Source organism: Anastrepha ludens, chromosome 5 (genome assembly GCF_028408465.1).
Source record: "Anastrepha ludens isolate Willacy chromosome 5, idAnaLude1.1, whole genome shotgun sequence".
Lineage (NCBI taxonomy): Eukaryota > Metazoa > Arthropoda > Insecta > Diptera > Tephritidae > Anastrepha > Anastrepha ludens.
The window spans coordinates 67,778,237-67,800,472 of NC_071501.1; the positions used below are offsets into that span (position 1 = coordinate 67,778,237).

General features: G+C 35.9%; 1 long non-coding RNA gene across 1 annotated transcript; it reads right to left on the reverse strand.

The window, feature by feature from the left end:
* Window positions 1-371: 371 nt before the first annotated feature.
* LOC128864494 (uncharacterized) lies at window positions 372-12,267 on the reverse strand. Its single transcript, XR_008454697.1, has 2 exons — window positions 11,292-12,267; window positions 372-1,330 (listed from the first exon to the last, which is right to left on the reverse strand). It is a non-coding gene; the product is annotated as an uncharacterized LOC128864494 (long non-coding RNA).
* Window positions 12,268-22,236: the final 9,969 nt, after the last annotated feature.

Here is a 22,236-nt window from a genome sequence, read left to right on the forward strand (position 1 = left end):
TTTTTTAGTTATTTTACTTTATTTGTTTTACTTTTCATTGTTAATTACACTTACCTTAATGTACATTTGTTTTATTTTTTACATTTAACTTAATTTAGTTTATTTAACTTAATTTGTTCATTGTTCTTTTATTTAACCATTTTATTTGATTTTATTATATTTTAATTTTTATGTTAACGATATTTATTTATTTTTCCTATTTTTAATTAATTTGATTTGATTTTGTTTTAAATTTTTAATCTGTATTAATGTTTATTTTATTTTCTTTTATTTTTTTTATTTATTTATTTTACTTTATTTCATTTTATTACATTCAATTATTATGATTTATCTTATTTCAATATAAATTATTTTATTTTATTGAATATAAATTATTTTATTTATTTTATTCTACCCGATTTTGTTTATATGCTGAGAAGCCACGGCTTAAAACTAGTATAGGGTAAAATATGTAGAAAAAGGTGTTTTATCTCACTTACCTCTATCGTCGTAAATGCTTTTTTCAGGTCCCCGAGGATTTTATTAAGACATGCAGAATATCCAGAAAATATGATGTAATCTCATCGTTTGAAGTGGAAATTCGTAAATCGCGTTTAAATGCAAGAAATAAAATAACAAAAAACGAAAGAAGAGAAAAAATACTAATATTTTTATCAAGGGAAAAACACAAATCGGAACTATTCAGCTCGAATCGACACTGCGGGAATTCAACGAAATTAACAACATTAGCAACTGTATGCTGATTGTGTTGATGATTTGCGCATGTAGCACACACTTCATTTTCAAATTTTAACATAAATTCAATGAGTTGTAGGCTTTTTAATGATCGATAATGAAGAACTAAACAAAAATATTAATAAATTAACACTTTACACTTTCGAAAGGAAATTCACCAAGTAATTTCGCTGTGGTGATAATTTTTCAATATAATTTTTTTTTTTTTAATTAAAAAGGTTTTTGTTACTTCTTATTATTATTTCTGACTCATGCGTACTCTGATGTACTCTGCCAATGAGCTTTTGACATTTCACGCACGCGTACACTCTTACACAAGCACAAACACTTATTCAGCGAGACACTTGACAAAGTGGCAAATTGACCGCGCGGCTAAATGGTGACAGCAGTTGCTGAATGTGAAATCAATTGAACTTTTAAATTTATTGCTCCTTTCATTTACCACTGATATACATACACGATTACATGTGCACACATATGTATTTATTCATGTTTTGATATGTATATTTAATAAATATATTAATTTATTTATTCTAGTGTTGCTCTACTGTACTTCGACCACAGCCAACCACAACAGGGTATTCACGATTTAACACTGTAATTGGAAGAGGGATAAGAAAAAGAAAATTAGAATTTATCGGTGAGAATTGCAAGCAAATAAGTATAATATATTCTAGTTAATGATTAAAAATTAGTGTTTCTTGGCTATGCTTGTTGAATCCTCGAAGATTACAAGACAGCACACGAAGAGGTCACTTGTTGTGGATATAATCGAGGCTCTTGTAGCGTAAATGGATGTGTCTATCTGATAAATTCTATATTTCTTGTTGACAAAGCCAATAAGCGAACACATTTTTAGGGCCCAGTTGATTGCACTCTCCGCTCTTCAAAAAGTCAAGAGGCCTCACTTCTTGAGTTAATTTATTCTTGTAAGGGTCTAAACCAGGACTTTTACCACAAATCACCACAATGTGTACTGAGAGATTACTATATTGAACTAAAGCTTTTATGGATCCATTTATGAACTAAAGCATCTATAGCACATGCAGTGTGTATGATGGAGCGATAATTAATACCGACATAAAGGAGCACATCTCAAGATTTTTCCTCTGGGTTTTTATGTTTATGGTGTTTTGTATGTATTGAAGCATATTATCCTTCGGTTGCTTAATTTTGGCTCCTTTCTTTCTTCTCCTCCTTATTTGGGGCAGTAACCGCCTATTGCGGAGTCCCTGCTTAAAAGAAACCAAGTGCGCATGTGTTAAAGAGTTTTAGTTTTAGAAATTAACGGAACCGCAGCTGTTAATACATGCATATTAAATTTTTCGATGAAATTCGCCCCACCGGTTCGGCTACAAAGCCTAAGCGAGTTCGGTTGAGTTGATCAAAACGTGCCTGTCGTTTCTTCCTCATGCTTATTGAAGAAGATATCACCCAACCCAACTTTGCCGAAAACAGTACTAGTCCAGAGGATCGGATTGTTGTTTCACGCGGTGTTCAAATTTAAAATTTTGGCCGAAAGTGAAATAAATTGATAGCAAATGTCATTTTATAGAACGACTTAAAATAATTCTTTTATCCTCAGACTTTTAAAGTAGAATTTACCAATACATTTTTTATAGTATATTTTAACCCTTTAATTTCCACATAAAAAAGGCTCATTAATGGAATCTAATGTTAAAATGCTCAACAAAATGTTAAGATAGGCGGTTTGTTGAGAGATCGCCGGAGATAAGAAACCCATATGGTTTAAGACAAGAACTAAAGGGTTAAGAAGACTTTGTTCAAGTTTATGTTTACACAATTAACATAGATGCATTGTAAGCCCCCAAACTTATGAGTTTTAGGAGGGATCGATTTGTACGGAATGCAATTTGTGGACTTTCTCTATTACATAGAGATACCACTTACTCTGCTAAAGTTTTAATTAAATTATATTTAAAATAGAATAACGCCTAAAATGCAGAGGGTGCCTATTCTTCCTCTACCGCCACCACCAGCAGGTAAGACATTGTACTTATCTTCAAAGGTGGAGGTCTTGTATCCATTCCCGAGATATGACCTAACTAGCGTAGCAGTTTGGTACATTAAACTATGTCTATACTCTGTTGTGGCTTATAGAGCTTTTGATTCCGTCGTATGCGATATTCGCTGTCGCATGTAGCAATCGACCAAGCTATTGCGCCATACATTAAGACGGGGTTGTTAAGAGTCTTATAAAGTCTGGTTTCTGTTTGTCGAGAAAAGACAAACTGGTACGCTTAATTACCTACCCAGTTCAAGTGCTACTTTGTGGGCAAGAGAGATTATCTGATGGATGTCAAGCCTGAGATTAATAACTGTATTTATGTTTCTTCTTTGATATACGAAGTCCTCATTATCAAAACATTGTAACAGTCAACAGCGACGAGTGCTCTGATTGCTTGCCTAATGATAAAAAACTCTTGCCCTTGACCTCGTTTACCTCCAGAGGCTTCAATTCGCTCCATTATCCAGTTTACAAAGCGCAGTTGTAACGACGCGGTTTTTAAAACCACCTTTTAGTCGTATCCTAATGTAGTTTTATCAGCAAGCTTTACCCTGCATGTTAACCCTTATTCACAAGCGAAAATTGTTCTTAATTTTCGAACAAGTCATATGAAAAACTTAAATTTTGCATACAAATATTTTCAAAAAAAAAATATTTTCCACGGCTCCTGAGGAAGCGGATTAGTGCGCGCAATGTACGGCAAGTCGTAATGAGTTGGATTAGAAAAAACATGAATAATATGCAATAGAAAACTAGTTTTGGTACTTTACATATTCAAATTCTTCATTATCGAATGTAAATATTGTTAATGCCAAAGCAATTTATGGCATTCCTGGTTCAATGAGCTGGGCCACCATGATTTTGCCGTCTTGCTTGCTGTCATGTCGTCTTAAGTCCGCTCCATTAAAAATTCACACTAAGCTGGCTTAATAAATTGGCGCATTTTGCACTCATAAATGTCATTAGAAATTCCAGCATGCAATACCCGCTTATTACACCCCGCCAACCCTTCGCTAGTCACGGCGTTACAATTGCTAAATCGAATAGTAATAAAAAAATAATTATTCAATTAGACTAATAGCGAAATAAATTTATAAATTTATTATTGTGCCACAGGCTTAGCGAGTAAAGAGACTGAAGGAAAGAGAGAGGTAGAGATAGAAAGAGGGCGAATGAATGAGCGGTAGGTAGTCGCAAGCACTGCGCAAGCCAACGATGTGGATTTGGTGAATTATTATCATAAAAGCACTATCTAGTGCCACCACCTTTGTTGGGATCGTGCATGGATCCGAACCGGGTTTCTCATAAATATTCAACCGCAATTGAGATTACTTTATTTTTTTTCTACTGGCTTTCGGTTAAATTTTATCACTTGCTTCGTCGCACCCATTTTTCTTATGACAACATCCCGCATGTCCATACGTAATATAAGCTGAAGTGTGAAACGCATAAAATGGTTGACAATTATCCGCTTAATTGTTTTGAAATAATTGAGTTGAGAGGTGTTGGTGGTGAAAATAGGTTGTACCACTAAATGAATGAATTAGTCGGAAGGGTTAAACGCTTTAGAAGTCATTATAAATTTACACAAATTGAAAGTAAGTGACTCATTTAGTTACTAAGTAGCTAGTAAATGAATCATTTAGTGACTAACTGCCGCAACGTTTTTATTTAAAAGCTTTATCTTGTGGCATCTTCCCATAACTAGCATAAGTGGGCTGCCATCGGCTGGTTTTGACAAGGACAGTCAGTTTAAGTTCAAAAAAGTAGCAAAACTTTGGTTTATCCTCGGTACAACGAATTGGGTCACTATGCGCTTGAAGGACATTTCAAAATATCTACATATTGAAAACTTACTTGTATTGCAAATTAAAAACAAAATTCGTCAAAAAAATTTGCCAAGCACGCTTTTTACTTATGTCGTGGAATATTTACTTTGAAAAAAAAATAAAACTGTTCGCGAACTTCAAAAATTGCATTTAATTAATGTGGTATTCCGATATATAATATATTGACTGTGTCTGGGACCAAGGCTTGTAGTCTAGGTCTCACCCAAAGGAGCGGGATATTGTTTGGAAGGCTGGGACCACTTAGGAGATGAGTCCACTCGCGCTGCGTCAGAACAGGTCTTAAGATAGCGTCTTCCCTGGCATATTGAGCAACTAACCGAGATAGAGCTTCCATGGAGCTGATAAATACAAAATAATCTTCATCTTCACCTTCTACAGATTTCGTTCAAATAATAAACTTCACGGTAAAAAAAGTGCGTGTAGCGTAGTACACATAACAGAAGGAAAGTTTCAAGGCAGACGAAGAAAGAGGGAGAGGCCCGAGAGAGAATGAAAAAAAGAGAGAGAGAAAGAATATATTGTATATCTAAATAAATTCACAATATTGAAAAGAGAATACAAGAAGCAGAAGGGTCGTCGGTGTAGGTAAGCGCCGGACACAAACCGTGGCAACAAGGCGCACTACTCCGAGCGTTTATCACCCGCACAAACGCAGCAATACCAATAAATCCGACGCCGGAATGGATAGCACTTTATAGTACGCGCAAGCACTAGCCAGGAAACGGAAATAAGCGCCATAAAGTAGGCACCAAAAAACGCCAAAATAATTGGCACCAAGGAAATATAACGCCAAAAAATAGGCACCAAAGTTATATTTCCCACAAATTTGCACCAACAGACAAGCGCCAAAAAGTAGGCAGTGTTATTTCTCATTATCAATTAGGAACCACAAGGAAAAACTCAGGAAAGATAGCCTAATAGATATATAAGGTACTTATAGCTCTATCTCTCCTTTTCCTCTACGTTATATCTTTTTCCTCTCTCGCGGAACGAAAATGCCCAAAACGATGCATGGCCTTGAAATTTTACTCTCCATTCTCCCTCGTCCATCGACGACTAAAAAGTTTCACTTTAAAAATTTATTTTACCGCATTTCTCCCCATTACTGCCTTGCCATCAGCTGTAATTTCTTAGTCTAGCAGCACTTTTCATTTCACCGTGGCATTTGCCTGTGCGAATACAGCGATCCGACTTGCTTGTTGCCATTTTGAAAATGAAATGCTAAGACAGCAAGGCGATCACAGGAGAAAACGGGGCAAAGTCAAAATCGAAATTTGACAAATGTTAAGACACATTTAATAGAAGGTGTAGATACGGGGTAAGTGATTTCCGGACCGTGTGTTTAACTCAATTCCAACTCGGTTAAAAGCATTCGGAACAATGCTAATGCTAGCATACCACCTTGATCGAAAGTTCACCGAACAACCAACAGGTGACGCTCTAAGTCAACTGATTTAACTTCCGTTTTTGTGTTCTTTATTAAGTTGCCATATATGTGATTAACATTCCTACCAAAATTTGATCGTCATTGCTTGACATTTCCAGAAGTTACATCGTCTTAAGTAAATCTACCTCTGCACGTGTTTTCAATTTTTTACAGTTTTAAAAATGATCTGAATTCGCAACAACCAATTGAAAAAAACTAAATGAAAGAAAAGTTTATCAGTATCGAAAATGAATTTAAGAGAGCTGGCAGAGGACTTGAACATTGCCTATGGATCCGTTCACGACGTTTTGGTGAATGATTTGGATTTGAGCCGTGTTGCTGCAAAGTTGGTCCCAAAGATCTGTGGTCGGGTAAAACGCAAGATATTCTAACTCGAAGAAAAGACTGTTGCGGAAAAGTTCAACTGTAACTTTGCTATGTGGCACTTCCTGCTAAGTAACTTAAACATTCTGCGTAAAATATTAATAACTTCGTTCCTCTTTGACCGTTTGAAGATTTTAAGACGATTTCGAAAAAGGCATGTTCGAACTGTGGGGTTGGAGTTGGCCGCCGTAGCCAAATCTTCATGCATGAAACACCAAAATGATGATAAAAAAAGTTATTTCTAACAGCGGTCGCCCCTCGGTAAGCAGTGGCAAACCTCCGAGTGTATTTCTGCCATGAAAAAGCTCCTCATAAAAATATCTGCCGTTCGGAGACGGCTTGAAACTGTAGGTCTCTCCATTTGTGGAGCAACATCAAGACGCACACCGCAAATAGGAGGAGAAGCTCGGTCAAACATCTAGACAACAGTTCAAGTAAGCGCCAATTATATATACTCGTATACATATGTTACTTATTCTACAAATACTGCAAAAGCAAAATCCTTGATAAGTTACACTAGCTTATGGTAAAAACTAATCTGAAATCAATTTACGAAAATTCGGCCCGAATGTGGTGCGAAACAATTTAAAAACTTATTGGACCTTTATGGCATTTGGTATTCATTTTTGACAATTCCAGATTGTGAATCCAATATGGCATCAGAGGTTTAAAGGAATTGTTGAATTTTTGTAGTAGTTTGCAAATTTAGTAGTTTGAGGCTTCTTGCATCGTTAAAAATATTGAATTAATTTTTTCTTTTTAAATCCTATCAACACAATGTTAATTCTATAATAAAAACTACCCAAATCTTTTTAAATTACTAATATAAATTTAACACCCAACTCAAGATTATAAGTGGTATTGAATAAATTTTAACATTTTAGCGTAAGTACACTTAATTTTTCGAAAATATCATTTTTTAAAACGACTTCAATAAAAATGTCTATCCTCAGGCTTCTGCAGCAAAATTTAACAAGAACTTTTTTGTAATATATTTTAAACCTCTAATTCCTACTTAAATGGATATTTTTTATCCCCATTCTCAAAACAGCTAGAATAAAGGTGATTTGCTTGTTTGAGCGAAAATTTATACGGGTTAAGATATGAGCGGAAGAAAGTTTAGTTCAAGCTAATTTTACACATTTGGCACAGATGCATTCCGAACACTTAGACTTATAAGCATTGGGGATCGCTTTGCGCGGAACACAATTTTCATATCTTCCGTATGGCAAAGGGTGAATTAAAAACGGACTCCTGGTCGTATATTTTTCATTTTCAATAAAAATTACGTGTAACTAAACACTATTTATATACAATTGAATCCTATCTATTCATCATAAGAACCAAAGACAAAACTATAAGCACACAATAAATCTCGTGAGTTAAATGTTCTGTATATTTACGATTTTTCCATCACATTTTTTACCCCAATTACTCTTTGAAGTAGATAGCCTGATACTCATTTGTTTAACAATCAAAAATATTCTTTTACTTGTTACTGGTATCGAGCGTATATTCAAGTATCGAGTAGAAATTTTAAATTATAAAAATCACAATTTCTTCTTTTTTTTGTTGCACGGAAATCCATTTTTAATATTTTTCTTTTCTTTACAAGGGCAAATGCACTAAAGTTATCACTTTTACATTAAGCATGAAATAAAGCAAAAAACATTGTTCTTTGTACTGAGGTACAAAAAAACACTTTGTGTGATAAGCGGCTTCTTTCCTGTGCAATTATATTCACTGCTTTCGAGAAAAGTCGGTTGCAAGCGGCAGGCGGTGAGGTATTCACCAGTGGTTGAAAAACTGCCAGTATAACAGCGATATCATAAACAAAATCTGCTAAAGCTATGCAGCAATTTTTTGTTTGAAAAAAAAAAGTATCGATACCAAGCATCGAGTAGGACAACTACTACTGCTTCGGGAGAAAAGTAACAAATATTTACTTGTAAATACAGGGAACACTAGCAGGTCGTGATCCAATCTAGATATTATTATTATTATTTTATATTAATAACTTATCTGATTTACTCTAGCCTCCCACTGTCCTTGGAATGCACGTATGGAGCAAATATGCAACTTACTGGTCCTGAGCCTTTCTGTGGACCGACAAAAGGCCACATTAATGAATTCCTTAGGAAATGTGAAGAAAGAAAACTTGCCGCACACTGGCTAAACTGTGCCGGTCAGCGTCAAGCCAAACTATTCCTAAGTCCCAACAAAGGAATATCTAAAAAACTTCTCTCACTAAACAGAGTAGATCTGCGTCTTTTAACAGGATAACTTACAGGTCACTGCAGCCTGAGGTACCATCTAAATAATATTGGTCTATCTGACACCAATGTCTGCCGCTTTTGCGAAATGGACATAGAAAGCTCAGAACATGTGCTTTGTGAATGTCCTGCGTTGGGCAGACAGAGACTTCATCACCTTGGTGGTATCGTAGTATCTCCATACAATCTTTGGAACAACAAACCCAAAATTGTGCTAAAATTTTTAAAAAGCCTAAAACTCTAGGGTTACAAAATATGCCTTTCACAATAGATCAGCTCTGGTCGCAGTGCGTAATAGCCTTCTAATAATAATAATAATGCAACAACAATAACGCAGCTATTCAATACCAGCTCCATGGTGTACTTATACTAATATATTCGAAATGAGCAGATCCTGGCAAAGGCCTAAAAATTTCAATAGTGAAAGCGGAAATAATACAGCAAATGTCAATATTTTATATCTAAACTGTCTACACATCCTAATTAGCTACCAAAATCCATTTTAAACAGATCAAGTGATGCTCGACTATGTAGAAATGACTTACCAGACCAGCTGCGAATTATTTATTTATTTATTTATTTATTTATTTATTTATTTAAGAGTCTAAAACATAATCAGGTTTTTACAGACTTCTTTGAACTAGTTTAAGCTTAAATTAATACAAATAATTAAATTAATAAATTAAAAAAAAAGAGTTTAGGAACTCATACAATTCATTCTTTGACATCGAAAAGTCAAGCGGAATAGAGCTCATTGAGTTCTCTTAAAGTGCGGGCAAGAGGGGCATTACGTACATAATTCGTGTTAAGTAATTTAAGGCGAAAGGGGTAAGTGATTCAGAGAGATCTAGTAGGCATATGAAAAGGAATATTGTTTAATAAGGATGAACAATCAATATCAACTTTAATTAAACTAAAAACAAAAGACAGCGCGAGTATAGATCTTCTATTTTCTAGCGTTTTTAAGTTAACTAACATCAAACGGGAGTTATATGAAGTGATGGGATGTGAGTACTTTAACGACCTGAGAGCAAACTTAAGGAACGCCTTCCGTACACGTTCAAGGCCTCCAGATAAATGTTGCATACTCTAATCTAGAGCGAACAAAGGAAGTAAAAAGTAATTTGAGAGGGTCCGAGAATTTCAAGCTATTACGCCGTATAAAGCCTAAAATTGAGTAAGAGGAGGATAAAACAAAATTAATGTGACTATTAAATGAAAATTGGGAGTCAAAGATCACACCTAGATCTTTGAGTTCATGAACCGGTTGAAGAAGAGTATCAGCAATGTTATAGGATGATTTTAGAATATTTTGAGTTTTGGTAAAAGTGACATGAAAACATTTCTTGATGTTTAGGGAGATCTCAGAGCTACTGCACCAGCGAACTAGTGCATTAATATCCGCTTGCAACATAGGAATATCCTCAGTTTTCCTAATAGCAGAAAATATTTTCAGATCATCAGCGTATAAAAGAAAATTTGCAAAAGAAAAACAGTTACTAATGTCGTTAATAAACAGAACGAAGAGAAGAGGACCTAAAATACTGCCTTGTGGCACGCCTGAAGAAGCAATGAAAGGTACCGAGCATTCACCCTCAATCATTACCACATATCGTCTATTGGATAAATAAGATTTCAGCCATTGATAGAATATAGAATGAAAACCAAATGAGGCTAATTTGTGCAATAGAATTGCATGAGAAACTCTATCGAAAGCCTCGAAAAGTCCGTGTAAACACAGTCCACTTGAAAACTAGCAGCAAAAGTTGAAAAACAAAATTCTCCAAACGCAGCTAGGTTGGAAACTGTAGACCTACCCATTACAAAACTATGCTGATTTGGCGAGATTAAACTCTTAGTCGCGAAGTACATCTTATTTTTTACAATTCCTTCGAAAAGTTTTGATATAATAGAAAGCTTCGAGATTGGTCTGTAATTGCACACATCATTCTTTTTACCACTTTTGAAAATTGGGGTAATAGTTGTGATTTTCCAATCATTAATAAAAACTCCCGAGGATAAGGATTTATTGAAAATAAATTTGAGAGGAATAATGATAGCCGGACAATTTTTAAGAAAGATTGCGGAAAGCCCATCCTTATCAGTATTAGTAGAAGTTTTTATTAAATCCATTATTTTTGCGTAAAATATTTGAGCGAATAGTTTAAAATTGTTGTATGGTCGATCTTTATCTCCTGGGTGCTGCTACGACTACTAACATGCCGGCCAACTTCGATTATTTCTGTGACTTTATCGACATTTTCGACGACGGGCCTGCCTGTGCGAGGTGCATCTTTAACATCAAAAATGCCTGAACGGAATCGATGAAACCAAAATTGCACGTAATTACCTATTACAGTATTGGCATTTTTTAGTATGAAATCCCACCTTTGCCAAAGCATAAACTTTAAATTGTTTGATCGATACTTTACGAGATCTTCTGAGAAAATAAAGGATTTCTTTTTCCCCAAACTACTACATGCTGAATAAGAAATACTAGACGAAGATTTGAAATCTTAGTGTTAGCTTCTAAGTAGTACAGAAGATTCAATATTAAAATAAAAATAATAACAATAATTTATTATATAACTCACCACTTGTAATTTAGTTAAAATCCACAAATCCTTCGGCTGCAACGATAGCAATTTCCATATATAGAATGTGATGAAAATTGCATCCATTATCACATTCGTGGAATTTCAGGCACTTGCAAAATTTAGATGCATGTAAATATGAAATTATCGAAAGGCATAAAGTGAGCGCAGCAACAAATAATTACGCGCGCGCAGAAACACTCACACGAATATAAATACATACATGTAAAGGAAACTAGTTATTTTTTATTTTTATTTCGATTTCGATTTCGTTGTGATTTGAAATGCTGCTTCCTGCGAAAGTGAGCGACAAATATGTATGTGTGTATGTATTTATTTATTTATTGATTACAACGCAAAAAGTCGTCTTGCACATATTTTATTTCTTTATATTTCTTTATTTAGTTTCTATTATTTTTTTTTCAGCTGCTATAGTAGAGAAAAAAGGAAATTGAAATTAAAAAAGGAATACTTGATTCTTTTTATTAATTTTTATGGCACTTCACTCAACACATTTCAACTATTTTGCGTGGAATTCCTCACATTTATGTAGGCATTTATATAATTTGTCGAGAAACTCACAACAAATACGTGTGTTTTCGTTTGGTTTTTATTTTTTTTACAAATTTGGCAACATTGGCTTTGCACACTCCACCAGCTCAAATTGATTTTGCACTGAAACACTGAAAAACGAAAACAAGAAATGCGCCTGAAATGGGTGATGGAAAATGCAGTATTTCCTTATTTTGCACAACGTTGACAAATGATTACATATCAATTAAAGGCAAATTGCCAAGACTCAACACGCACCAATGTATTGATAGTGCCGCACAGCAACAACAATAGCGGGCACAACCTGCGTGTGCTAGTGAGGAAAATGGCAAAACAACAAAAAAATAAAATAGGAAAAGGCAACACAAGCACAATTTACGTACAAAAATCACAATGAAACACAATTTTCTAATTATACATTTGGAAAAAATTCAATTAAATTAAATTAAGTCCAACGGTGTATTTTAAAAGCTTTATTTTAAATTTTCTTTGGTTATTACTATTTTTCTTATATTTTTATCATTCATATACAAATTATTGCGTTTAACTTTTTTTTAGCGCGCAATAAAGCAACGAAACGTTTAAAATCAAATTTGAACTGTCACAGAGGACCGTGGAAGTCGATCGAGTGGCGCTATATGTATGAACAAGCTAAGCGAGACACAAGTTTGATAGTGAGCTAGCGCGCCGTCAGCTGTAGAGCGGCGCTTGGTGACGCAGCAGCGCGGCGCTTCGAGATCGAACAAAGATCACGCGAAATGCGAGTGACAAACGACTAAGCGATGGAGCGGGCGACGAACGAGCGTGCGACAACCAGCAGCTTCGTGCAGAGCTTATTGCTGCCGCTTTCGCTGCTGCTAATGCTGGCGCGTCATATCACAAACGGCGAACGTAGCGGTATAGCGCTGCTGCTTACGGCATTCTGTGTGAGTGTGTGCAAGTAGTGTGGCGCAGGCCAAGCGCGTATGTTTAAAGCTGAGACTACTGAGACTACTATACTAGTGGCGGTAGTGCCAGGCATGTGACAGCCAGATGTCGCTTTGTGTGCGCGCGCGCTTTTGCGCGTGTGTTCGTCAGAGCGTATACGATACGCGTTTGTATGCGCTTTACTTGTGTATGTGTATGTGTGGAGGAAAAACCACGAGAAATGCGAAATTGATAGCCGCTTTGAGGCGCCGCGCCTGAGATATCGATATGCGGAGAGATGAAGTGGTCTTGAGACCTTTTTTCAAACCGCAGACTATAACCGTTACGAGGCGAATTGCACAACAATGCAGCAACCGGAGAAGCTCAAGTGAAGAACAGTAGAAAAACAAGATAATTTCTTAAGAATTCCATCTTATGCACTTTTTGCAGAATATAAGCTGTGCAATTTTAGGTAGTTTCGGCAACTAAGCGGCATTAGCACGCGCCACTTAAACAGAGCTCGCCTTTCACATTTGCCTTATTTTATTTCATTAAAAAAACGATCATTAATAATTCTACTCTTTAGTGGTCACTTGTCGCGTAAGCTTTAACTTTTATTCAGCAGTTTTCTTCTATTTCTCTTCTTTGTCATCTTTTTTTTTTGTACTTTTTATTAATGTTTACGCGCGCTGTTCGTTGCGGCTGGTAATGCATGCGACAACTAATTAAAACCTTGCGCTCTGACTTATCTGCCTACGTATGCTAATCACCATTTAAACCCCATTACAGTGTGCTTTATTATTGTAACAAACGCTATATACCAACAACACTGAGAGAGGATTCGAGTGAGCGCGGGTCGACTAGCTACGCACGCACGCACGCTTTGCCTCAAGCTAAAACAAACGCTCTGCAAGAGACGATCGTATTAGTATTCGTTCCTCGTTTTGATTACGGTGTCGCTTTAGTCACAAAGTCTGTTTCGTTTGTGTTCCTTTTTTGTTTTGCTCTTTAACATAAAAATTCTTATTACTATATTTTACAATTTTATTAAAACAAAATTTCTCAAACAATTAACCCGCAAAATGAACTCAATTTTTACCAATGTCCTAATTGCGCATGCTTGTATGCGTGCGTGTTGTTACAGGGTGTCCACAAGCAAGTATTCTTTTTGAATCGAACGTTATTTTGCTCTTTCTTGTCCAAAATTTGCACAAAGAACTTGATTTCTTCGCTTACATGGCCAAATGACTCCGCACATTTTGTGTTATTGTACTTACTAGTATAAATCCGCTTCCCTGCCTCCGTGACTATACTTCAACAATACTCTAACTATGTAATAGTACTGTGCATATCTTCCTGTATTTAAATGCGATAGTTCGTTTGTTTTTAAAGACACCATTACTATTTTAAGGGGTTTAAGGAAGTTTTAGAAATCTGAGGATTTTAGTATTCTACAACCTCAATCAATACCCTCACTTCCACATGGTGCATCCTGGTAAACTGAGCAAACATAGCTGAAAACAAGGTTTCCAATACGCGTGGGAGCCATAGAAAAGAAAAGATTCGGGGTGTCATATACTTGTACAATTTACAGACCTCCTGAAGTTCGCAGCGTCTGTTCTTCAGGTTAGATGCAGCCTCACGCTATTGTGTATCCGGTCAGCTTACCCGTGGAGCTCAATAGATCTTCCATAAGCTTGTAATTTATGGATGTACTGCACGTTTTTCGAGCTACAGTTATAAAAACATAAATGTAAACCCACTAGGAATACAGTCACCAAGTGGTACCCACATAAATGTGGAAAATCCACCTACTACGGCAGCATGCACATCAAATTTAGAAGTGCCTGGGGGGCGTTATGTTTGATTCGGGGCAAAAGGAATAAATGATTATACGAATCCGAACTACAGCTAGTCCATTATCAATACATCCGATGCAAAGATGTAACATCTAAGTCTGCCGAAAGCCGGACATCGACAGAAAAAATGTAGCCTCAAGAGTTTAGCCTCAACATACGGACAGCTTTTGAAGAGATAGAAACGGCTTCTAAAGCCTTTAGGGTAGCTTGGCACTTAGTAAAATGTTATGTTATATGGTGTCCAACGGAACGGACCACCTGGATGAGAAAACGAACTCGTTCCCAACAACACACGGCTGCGGAAAAAGGGGAGGAAAAACGTCCATAAGAACAAGATGTGGTATTCACTATATTTCCAATTAGGATTAGTTGCATTATGATAGTCATACCAACATATTTTAGATGCTTTTAAACTAAAATATGTGTGATTGCACTGATTCCCGTGGAATGATTAACTTTTTCGGCTTGAATGGGTTAATTTTCCGTTTTTATTAGAGTTATTCTTTTTCATGCAATTCTCGTGGTTTTGCTTCAGCTTTATAGCTGTTGTAACACAGAATGTGGCCATCGGATCTACTATGCACAACTAAAATAGAGCGAGAAACCATAACCAAGATGTATGACAAATTGGTTAACAGAATACGCCACAGGGGAGTAAAAATATAAGGGGAGTATTATAAAATATGAATAAAACCACATTCGGAATAAATACCAAAACTGCTTACTATTCTCAAAAAGCCAAAATACACTAAAGTGTAATTTTGTGAAAGTGAAATTGTTTTGGGTAAATTTGTTTATTTTATACTATTCAAAGATTTTTCGCTTTAATTGAACGATAAAATTAAATAATTATAATTATCTTTCTACAATTTATTCTACTTAGTTTACTGACTAGACTGCAATTCCTGGATAATGGCATAAGTGCTTACAAGCTGGTCCGCCTCAACGATTTTCCAGATTTTTATGTATTTATTTTTCTTCAAAAATTCTTACAGACTAATTAATGCGTATATACATACAGCATGTTCAAAGAGACACCCGATTTTGTACACAATAAATGAAGCGGCCGCCGCAGCCGAATGGATCCTCGACAGGCAATGGCAAACCTCCGAGTGTTATTCTGCCATGAAAAAGTGCCTCATAAAAAATATCTAGCATTCGGGGGTGGCTTGAAACTGTAGGTCGCTCCATTTGTGGAACAACATTAAAACGCACGCCACAAATAGGGGGAGGAGCTCGGCTAAACACCCAAACAGGGTGTACGCGCCAATTATATATATATATATTAGGGCGGGTCGATTTAAAAATCGCTTATTGCTCTATGAAAATCGTATTCTAGGGATCAAAATAAGAAACTTTGCCGGAGGAACCATACCTCTAAAATGAATTCTGATGTCCCCCAATTTGGGTCGAACGAAAAATCCCACTTTGACCCATTTAGAGTGCTCCAATCGAGTCCAAATGTATGGCCGACCCCCACTAACTTTGGACGGCCGATCCACCCATGCCAGTGGCACACCCTCTAGAACTCCCCTGGGGGGTTCCCCATACAATCATTTCAAAATATCACCATTTTGGGCGTTTACATGAGAAAAGAAACTAAAAAGTTCGACCCAAATTGGGGGACATCAGAATTCCTTCCTTCCTTCGGCAAAGTTTCTTATTTTGATCCCTAGAATATGATTTTCACAGAGCAATGGGCGATTTTTTTGCCTCCCCACAAATCGACCCGGCCTAATATATATATATATATATATATAATATATATATATATATATATATATATATATATATGAAGAATATTAATGTCACATTGAATTTTATTAACATCGGGTTGATCGTTAATTATTGCAGACAATTTCATTCGCATGCAGTTAAAAAGAGGACAACAGTCACTTAGGTAGGTATATCAACAAATGAAGAGGGCAAAAAGGGGTAGACCTATAACGGTCCCTTGAGGGGCCCCTCACGAAGAGAAAAAGGGCTCACTTATCTATTGTAGCCACACCACTTCTATTAACGAGATATTATTTGCTCCAATTCAAAAAACAATTAATCAAATTTTACGTGAAACAGTGCGAAATGCTTTACTAAAGTCTGTTTAAATGCCATCCACCTGGTAACCAGCAGAGAAGGCAGCCATACAGTATTTAGTGAATACAGATAGATTCAAAACTGTGAACCTATTGGAAACAAGTACTTCTTGGTTAAAACTGATAAATGATTTAACTGCAAAAAACAAATTTTTCATAAGCAACACACGCGAATTGTTTGGAAACAGACGAAAGTTTGAGGGGGCCTATTATTGTTTACCATTCTTGCGATTTGCAGTAATGAAAGTTATTTTCCACTCATCCATAAACTTCACTACGCTAGTGACTAGTTAAAAATAGTTTAAAGTGGCCGAATAAGAGCCCTTTAGTGAGTTTTTCGACGGATGCTACCAGAATCCAAACTTTAGAATCACAGGTTTGCTGTTGCATTGAATAAAAATCACACATTTTTTTGATCGCCTGCTCCAACTTTTCACTTTGGCCGTAGTGGTACTAAAGAATGTATAGAATATGGTCGCCTTTTTTATTTCGCTTTTATTAACTTGACTTGCAACAATGTAACTCTTGACCGTTTGGCAGCTGAGCTGAACTAAAAAGTAATAAAATTATAGTTTAAGAAACTAAAATCACGCTTTTTTTGACAACAAAAGTAATACAAATTTTTTTTAAATATTATTTAAGTTTAAGGAGAATTAAAAGTTACCCAACTTGTTTTATTTCTAATTTTTAAATAAGCCTTAGATAATATTGAGAAGATTAACAAAAAAATTAGCTAAATGAAAACAAAGCGTGGGTGATTTTTATACTTTTATAATAATTTGACTTTAGCTGGTGAAAAAAAAACATTGAAAAATTCAGAACAATTTGATCAAACATTTTTTTTTACTATAATTTTATTTACCTGTACTTTGGCGTGACAGCAAAATGTTCAAGAACTTTCTTTAGGGATAAAGTCACCCTTAAATCGGCGGATAGTGTGACCCAACGCATTGTTTAGATCGTGAGATAAGACCCACTGAAGACATCTAACAAAAGGCAAGCAGAATTTTTAACTTCCCTTAATTTAGATTTTTTAAAAATAAACCTACATATATTTGAACCACCCTTAACACTTTTACAAAGTTTAGCTAGCATGACCACGATCACGATCGCTTTGATTGATTTTAAAGAATCCAGTTGCGTTGAGAATTTGTGTGGACAGGTTTTGCTTGAGGAGCTTAAAACCGCGTACATACGTACATACGATGTGCGATGTATAAAATTAGCGCTTGCTTTTTCGTGAAAGCATCTTAAACAATGTCATAAAGATATTCGTTTATCAATGCCTTTAATTCAATGCTTCATCGCTAGTCTCTAGCAAAAAAAAATTGCTGCGCATGCGCATATCCAGTTGACTTTGCTCAGCTTAGCAGCGCGATTTGGCCTAAACTTGATACTCGTTACTTGATTTAGCTTGTAACACGTTCAGAATTTTGCTGTTTCTCTAGTGGTGATAGGCAATACACACACAATCACACACTCGCTCACAGTTTCACACCCAATATGAACATCTTCATAATTAATGAAGTGCCTGCAGCGGCAGCGGACAGCAGCTGTAACCGCCAAATCGTGTAGTAAAATCTATTCTAACCATTACTTTGGTTGTATTAGACTTCAATAAGCGAGAAAATACTGCGCGATCGACAGTCGCCAAGCCCATCGCGCTCTGCTGCTTTTTTAATATTACTGCCCTGCCTTCGTTCTTTTGTTGATTTTCTTATCATCATAATTTTTTTTTTTCGTATTCAAATATCTACGCGACTGGTTTCACAGTTTGCTTACTTATTACTTAAAATATATACAAAGCGCTACATATATAAATATAACTTCTGTATGTACTTGAGCGGCAAATCGGTGGTACCTAGACTTATATTCATTTATCAACTATAACTAATGAAAATGTAAACACATTGTAAGTTCCGTTTTTCTTAAAAAACTATACACGTACACATATAAATATATGTATAGAAAGAACTATATATATACGAGTATATGTAGAAATTTTTACAGCATAGCTTTGATACTTGAGGAACTGATTACGAGTACAGTGTTACCATACCGGCGACATTATTTTAATAATAAATTTTTATACAAATATCGCGATCACTAATATTAACATTCAAAGCTGGTATTTTCCAGCACTTGGGCAGAGGTGAATCGATGTAACTATTGACCCACTGACCTATTATCTACAATGTAGGGCGATCCCAAATTGGGGGACATCAGAATTCGTTTTAGAGGTATGGTTCCTTCGGCAAAGTTTCTTATTTTGATCCCTAGAATATGATTTTCACATAGCAATGGGCAATTTTTTTGCCTCCCCACAAATCGACCCGGCCTAATCTACATCGATCTAGGGCTGGTTACTATTACTTGGTGAGCACATTGCGTTATTTATTTCACAAACGGGCAAACCTATTCAAATCTTGTCGAACAGCCCACATCGTAAAATTCAGCTTAAAATTATTTAGCTTGCAAATTTTATTTCTCTAAAAGAAAACTAATGGACCGAATCATAATATTATTTGGTAATTTATTATTAAAATCGAAAGGCCCCACGCATCCGCTAAGATTGTTTTAGAGGCTTTCGAGTCGAGCTCTCTACGCCTATCAATAGTATTAATTTAAACAAATTTTTTTATCCAAACGTAAGAGTCGGCTTTTTACATTTTTCGTTATATATTCGGCATTTATAGTCGAATTTCAAAGTAAAAAAGGGGAGAGAATTGTTTTGTTCCCAATATCCTTGACTTCAATTACTCTGTTCGAAATTGTTTTTCAATGATGCGCCGTGTACGGTGTAGTACCCATAGATCGAAGTCCCAAGCTCCTCTAACGTTACTAGTTAATGGCATAACAAGAAGAAGTACTGGTCCATCACAAGAAATTACACGGCTTTAAATTATATGAGTGAAGTTGCTAATAGGCCAAGCCACTCCACGAGATTAATCGATTACGGAACATGTGGCATGTGGCACCATCTCTTTGGAATTTCATATTTTTATGTGAAGTTCATCTAATTCTGCCCAGAAATAGGCCTCCAACATGCCACTATGGGGATTTTCATGGACCGCAACATGATGATCATTTTCATCGAAGAATAAATGTGGTCCATACTGTGGCTATACCATTTTGTGTGGATGCAATGTGGTATCTTGAAGTAAATATACACAGCTATTTGCTGTCCGATATTACACATCCTACCCATTGACAAAGTTGTGAAGATGATATCTGCATGAAATTTAGAACATTTTTAAATTTTTATAGAACCCAATCGGAAAAGCGTTAGCATTGCAAATGATCAAGATGTTTCACTTCTTGAGTTTGTTTGTTATTTTAAGGGTGTAAACCAAGATCTTTATGCCAAACCGCAAAGTGGACTGAGAGCTTCTTAGTTTGAACTGAATTACTTACGGTTGCAATATTTTCAGTTTTAGATTGGGAGCTTGTCGCACTGACACAGAAATATTTCATAGTGAAAATATTAGCTCGAATTCATCCTCTAGCATGGATAATCTGTCCAGTGGACGATTATTACGGCCATCCCCTGAAATGGCATAACGTTGCCACCAGTGTCTTCGAACTCCGATAAATCTCGTTATTGAAATGGTCAGATTGAAAAAAATTAAGGTTGCATTTGTATTTAATTACAAAAGTATTAACCCCGAAATTCCATATAGAAAGTATCAACTATTTGAAAATATATTTCATACTATGACTAAGTCTAAACAAGGAAAGCATCCCAGATCATTATGGAAGAAACCATCTGTTTGTGTGGATTTTTGTTGAGGAAAACAATGGTTTACAAGTGGCAGCTATTCAAATAAGTTAGAGAGCCAGCTGAAGAAGGGCAGACGTACTTAGATATTATTGACGAAGTTGAAAATAACAAAAACATCTTGCTTTAGAAAAATCACAGAAATACATTTTTTCACTTTTTCTTTAATAATGTATGCATAAAAACAAATCTCAGTAGCACTGCTACGTCACATTTTTTATCTTTTTCTTAAGATTTTTTTTCTGAATTTCATTACTATTTTTATTTGAAAGAGCAGAATTTTAAGCATAATCCGTTCAAAAATCAATGGCATTTGGAAATAAGGTAACACGAAAAATTCGAAAAATTAAATATTGACAATGTGGCAATCATTACATGGGTCTAGAATTATGCTACAAAGCATTGGCATATATCATTGAGAAAAAAAAGTGAACAAAATTTATTTCCGGGTAGTTTTTCTTTCAGAGAATACCACAGATATACATACATATGTATGTAAATCAAACTTTTTTCAAAATAATAAAGTTCAGACAATACATTGTAGTAGAGTGAACAAAAAATATATTACGTGTATCAAAGACTTGAAAGTTTACGTCAGAAAGAGAAGGGGTCACATCATAGGTACTTACCTATGGTAGAAGTAGGTAAAAGTTGGAGTCGGTCTCTAAACCAACTCACTTAGACCGTTGTTGATCCATGTGATCGGTAGTAGTTTATCTGTACTCTTCGTTAAACCTTTTGTTTAACCCTGAGGTCATCAGTATCATTCGAAAACGATTATTTATTAAAATGAAAAAAGCACATCCAGAAAAACACGTTTAGTGATGATACTGATAGGAAACATTTTTATTTTTGATGAAATAAAATTTTATTCAAATTTTAATACGAAAACGGCTTTTTTGTCCATCTCAAAGGCCCAGGCGAAAAAAGATTTTTTAAGACATATAAATATTACTGGTTCAAGAAGTCGCTTCGACTAGAGCCAATCAAATGGCAAAAGAGCTGAAAATATCCACCATCCACCGCATACTGAAAAATGATCTCAAAGTGAAGCCTTACAAGATCCAAAAGACGCATGATCTCACACCAAAGCAGCAACAAGTCAGACTTCAGAGAGCGAAGGAATTGCTCTGACGAGAAAAATTTTCAAATTGAGCAATTCGTAAACTCCCAAAACGATGGGGTTTATTTTACCGACCGTTCATACGAGAATTTGAGTCATCGATTGGTCACCAGGAGGCAGCTACAGATATTGGTTTGGGCCGCTGTAGCTGCAGATAGGTGCTCTCTAATCGTTTTCGTCGAGTCTGGCGTCAAGGTGAATGCGAAATATTATCGGGAAAGTATTCCAGAGGTTGCTTTGAAGCTGTAGGCTGACAAACATTTTGGTGACAGAGAATGGACGTTTCAACAGGACTCGGCACCGTCTCACAAAGCTCGAGTGAACCAAGAATGGCTAAAAAACCACGTTCCGAACTTCACAACGTCCACACAATGGCTCTCAAACGCACCAGACGCGAATCCAGGGGATTATTCTCTTTGGGCCATTTTGGTGAGCAAGATCAGAACTAAAAGATTCACCACCCTCGAGGCGCTCAAGAAAGCCGTTGTCCGCGAGTGGGCCAAATACCCGCAATTCACATTCGGGCAGCTTGCAATTTCTGGACCGTGTCAAGGCCATGGCCAAGGCAAATGGCGGTCATATCGAGCAAAAGTAAATTGATCCTTAATTTTGTATTATTTTCACACATATTTTA